Raw genomic sequence first — 5,483 nt, forward strand, 5'->3', positions numbered from 1 at the left:
ACAAGCTATCTAAGGATGGTACTATAGAACGCCACCTCAAGGTAGGCCTAGTGGCGCCATCTCTTGGTCAGGCCGGAAACTTATCAATCCACCCTCGTAACACAGTCGTCGATCTTTTTACCACGGGAAGTCATCACAAAAATATGAGTGTGATCTTTATGTCACAAAATATTTTTCACCAGGGACATGGTCAACGCGATATTTCTTTAAACGCTAATTATATTGTAGTATTTAAAAACCCAAGGGATCGAACGCAAATTCAACATCTCGCTAAACAGGTATACCCTGAAAATAAAATTTTTCTACGGGAAGCTTATTATGATGCAACCTCTAGCCCCCACGGGTACCTCCTTATGAATTTAAAACAATCTACTTCTGAAAACTGTAGATTTAGAGCCTTTATATTTCCGTCAGATTCAGACCAATACGTTAACGTACCAGCAAGGGATATAAAAGCAGGCTCATCAAGCACTCTAGTACCAGTTGTACGTCTGTCATGATGACGCATGCACGAAGATCCATCGGAAAGAAGAATGCTAAAAAGTTACACGCTCTATATCATCTGGATACAGATCAGCGACGCTCTGTTTTAAAAAAAGCTAACCCACAACTTGTTAAAAGTATCTGTGAATGTGCATTGAATATTTTACATGGAAAAGTTTCTCTAAAACAAACCAACAGGCAAAAATTAAGAAAACACAGATATGCATTAAGAAAACTAGTATCACCTCGCGGCTCGTGGAACAATAAAAAACGCTTTATTGTACAAAAAGGAGAGGGGTTTTTACCACTTTTACTAGTACCAGTCCTTGGCTCCCTCTTTTCCAACATATTTTCATCTTCGTAATTATTTGTCATATTTACTCAAATGTAACATGCTAGGAAAATGGTACTTGTACCAAGTGATAGTGTCGAGCAAATTAAGCTCCAGTCGAACCCACAACAAGAACAATTATTTACCAATTTCGTTACCACAAAAACACCTGGTGATGCAATTTCCAGACTCGACAATGAGATGAGTAAAATTTTATACTCTCCATTATACACTGATGAACATGAAAAGTGGAAATTATATCAGCAAGTTTTACAAAGATTTTTGTTCTTTACCGATGAAGCGAAAAATTTAATTGGAAAGAAGAAGGAGATAAAGGAGGCTCTTGATGACAAATTAAACAGTGCTCAAAATGAAATGACAAGTCCGCATGAAGACGACGATGTTTTAACTCTTCCCATCTCAGATACTATTGCCTCTGTGCGAACAACTTATAGGGAGAAGAGTGAATATTTGATTGAAAGATTGCAAGCACCAGAGGTTAAAAATAGAATAAAATAGGATAAACAGGGTGTTGTATTTATCGACGGAGAACGTGTCGAGAAATCAAATATTTCAGATTTAGTGAATGATGCTATTAGGTATAGGAAATCAGTTGTTGTGCCAGGAAGATGTCAGTTTGCAAAGATTCTTCTAGGAATTAAGACACCAAAAGAAATTTTGGGCAATCGTGAGTACTGGAGATCAAAATCACATGCATCTGTAGCAAGGTTGTTAAACAACTCGCGTAAAAGTTCTACGTCCAAGAAATCTATAAAACTTAATGAAGAAGATGCGGATAAAACTATAGAATATCAGTCTCTCTTGAGTGATGATGAGAACTGGGAAAGTACCAACGACTCGGAAGCTGCAGATGACGATGATGGTACTATTAAAAGTAATACAAAACGACGCACCTGGCTGAATTTTAATTTTTGAAAAATGAAACAATTGGAAGACATATATTATGACCCTTCGCATGAGGCTTCTTACGCGGGTGTAGAAAAGATTGTCAAGTCTACACGGGGAAATATTTCACGTAATCAAGTAATTGACTGGTTAAAAAGTCAAGATGCATACAATCTCCATCGACCTATTAGACGTAAATTTGCTAGACAACACTACAGTGTGTGTAATATTGATGATGTTTGGGAAATTGACCTAGCAGACTTGAGATCTTTAAAAAGCTACATTAATGATTTTTCCTGTCTACTGGTTGTCATTGACGTTTTGGACAATTTTGTCTGGGTTGAACCACTTCAAAGTAAAACTGCATCTGAAGTTAAAGAAGTATTTGAACGAATTCTTCATAGAGCCGGTGGTAGAATACCAGTCTACCTACAGAGTGACAAAGGAAAGGAATTTATTGGTAAAGTTTTTCAAAAATTCTTGTCAGATCATACAATACAATTTCGTGTTACACGAGACCCTAGTATAAAGGCTGCCATTGCTGAACGTTTCAATCGTACGCTCAAGGAGCGTATGTGGCGGTACTTTACACGCTGTAATCTGTAATCTATAATCTGTAACGCTGTAATGGTCTCAAAAGGGTCGCGGAGCTAAGAAACAACTTCTTGTAAAGTGGGTTGGGTAGCCTGACAAATTTAACTCGTGGATACCAGCTACAGAGCTAAACACTCTACAATGAATGACGAGGGCCAGTTTTATCTCATTTTACCACGTGATAGTAGTAGAAAGTATTTTTCACAGAATACAATCACCCACTTTGTCACTCAACTTCCACATGAAATTAGACTTCATGGTCGCTGGGTGGGTGGGGTGATAGTAAACGAGTCTGGTAGTGTCGATTTAGCCATATCGGAAAATTCTGACAAACCACGCGAGAATAATATCATTTCAGCTGATGAAGGTTTTAAACTGGAACTGTTTAAAGGAAAGTGGAAACGCCTTATTACATCATTCTTTCCACCGGGAGTTTACTCGCAAATGGATGACTTCATATATGCTATAAATAATACTCCCGAAATAAATAAGCATGTAGTTGTTAAACAAGAAAAGAGAAACAATCATTATATAACGCTGGAGAAAATATGTAAAGATTATTGTAAGATTACGGGTCGTCACTTTCTTCTAATCAGTGAGAAGATATCTCAAGTTCTAGGTTTTACACCTTATACACTTTTACCTATCGATACATATATGGCACACCATCCACCAAGTTTATCAAATGGTCTACCAAGTAAACTTTTTGTGCATTGTGATCTGTGCGAACCACGTATTACTGGAAATGTAAAAACACTACTCTTACGAGTCGTACCGATGTATACGAAAAATTATATTTTTGATTCAACACAGGTGACAAATTTTTCAACACCTCATTATATTCCTATTCTTAATACTTCATTCCGTACAATTGAAATAGATATAAGGGACCATTCAGGAATTGCTGTACCATTCACACAGATTACTATACATCTCAAGTCGGAGGTGGAGACATTTCCAAAATTTACCTTGGTTCTCCGTATCAGAGAGGACAAAGTATAGGTAGTTTTCTCGGTGGCCTGTTTCGACGAGCTTTACCATTTCTCATACGTGGGGTAAGAGTTGCTGGAAAAAAGCACTACGCCATGGAATGAATATTCTTGATGATGTGGAACGTAACATACCATTGAAAAAGGCTGTGAAAACACGACTAAATGAGGCTGGAAAGGAATTAAAAAGACGAGCAATGGAAAAGTGGAAAGCCTGATGAACGGATCGGGATATAAATTGAGTGGAAAGAGGAATAATCTTTAGTCGTTTGGCGTTCACAGCGTGTTGAACATCGCGGGAAAATCTCGTAGAAGAAATAAAAATGGTGGAAAAATCAGAAAGAAGAGCAAAAAGAAAACGGTAGTCAAGAGAAAGAAAAGTAAAAGATCTAAAAGAAGAGCACGTCCAAAAAGTACAAAAAGATCAGTAATTGACATTTTTGAAAATAAGTAAAAATATCATTTTTATACACTCGTGCGAATGCATCAAATCGGAATTAGATCTCTTTTCACTACCTCCAACACAAATGGCCATAGAAGGCTCTCAATGGGTGCAATATAAGCCCGTTTCATCTCTCACAGATGACTCGCCCATCGAGTTTGTAATTCCAGGTCAGGGGGATGAGTACATTGATCTTGCACATACACTTCTAAGTGTGAGAGTCAAATTAATCACTCCTTAAAAAACTGCAGAAAATACTTCAAGTATAGAATCCGTTGGTCCTGTCAACAATTTACTGCATTCCATGTTTAACCAGTTGGATGTATACTTCATTCAGAAGCCTGTTTCGCCACCAAATAATGCATATGCATATAGAGCGTATATTGAATCTCTGCTCAACTATGGGCCAGCAGCTTTTACAGAAAATCACCAGCAGACAAATCATCAATTTGGAAGACGTAAACTGCCCAGCCTTCAAAAGACTCGATGACAGGAGAGATTTCTGCTTTCTCCATGGAGTTAGAAAGGAAGAAATTTTAAGATGTGCTCTCAACAATGCTATGAAACTGCGCCATTGGCTTAGAAAACAACGACAGGAAGAAATTCTTGGTAAAGTGTCAAACAGAAAGTCTATGTACGGAAAAACGATCATTACTAGGAATTCAGTTCCAGATGGTGCTGAGGTCAAAACTGAATCTTTAGATAAGACAACTGATTCTAAGCCTTGTCCTTACGAGATTGTTAACATTAAATATGAACAGTCTAGAGATATTGCAGGTAATTCAGATTTTACAAGAACCCACGATTGGTGTATACCCGGCAGATCAAATTACCAAAACCTGGACAAGACCAGCTGCAATAGTGGTTAACAATGATGACCACACTCAGCCTGGTTCCCGCTGGATCGGAATCCATATCGACGGAACCGGAAGAGGAACCTACTTTGACAGTTACGGGGTACCGCCTCTTATTCCTCAACATCTTCATCGTCTACGTAGAAACTCCAGCCTCTACAGATGGAACACCAAACAACTGCAGAGTACCTCTTCAGATGTATGCGGTCAGTTTTGTGTCATGTTTCTTCATCATATGTGTAATGGTGGTACTTTACGTCATTTCATTGATATTTTCACCGACAATCTATTAGATAATAATCGCATTGTGATCAACTTTCACAAAAGACTTTTATACAAATATAAACTGAAAACGGTTAGAGATCCGGATTCTAAAAAAGGCGGTAGATGTGTTTGCTCTCTACGAAATAAAAATCGGTTTAACTCGTGTCCACAATCATATTCGTCGAAACTCGCTACTTTGTACCTTTTGTAAATACACTTTACAAATGTACTCTTATTTATAGAATAGAATTAAGAATTTAAATGTATTTTTTTAATACGTTTCTCAGGTACCTATATTTATATTGCTAGAATTAGGAAACTATATGTCATTTTTTTTTAGAAAATATCAATAAAAAACATATGTAATGAAAAAAATAATGGTTTAATTAATTCACCTGTCCTTTAACTATTTATTTTTTAAAAGTGCATTAAAGAATTTTATAATAAATAATTTTTATAATTATAATTCCTTACTTCAAAACATTGGATTAGATATAAGACGCTCTACTTATTTTCTAATTCTCACTCTCTAACCCTATAATTCCACAGTCTTCACCCCCACTCCAAATTCCCCATAGCACAATCACCCCCTCTCCAAATTTCCCATAGTACAGATCCCC

The sequence above is a fragment of the Belonocnema kinseyi genome, chromosome 7 (genome assembly GCF_010883055.1).
Source record: "Belonocnema kinseyi isolate 2016_QV_RU_SX_M_011 chromosome 7, B_treatae_v1, whole genome shotgun sequence".
Taxonomy (NCBI): Eukaryota; Metazoa; Arthropoda; class Insecta; order Hymenoptera; family Cynipidae; genus Belonocnema; species Belonocnema kinseyi.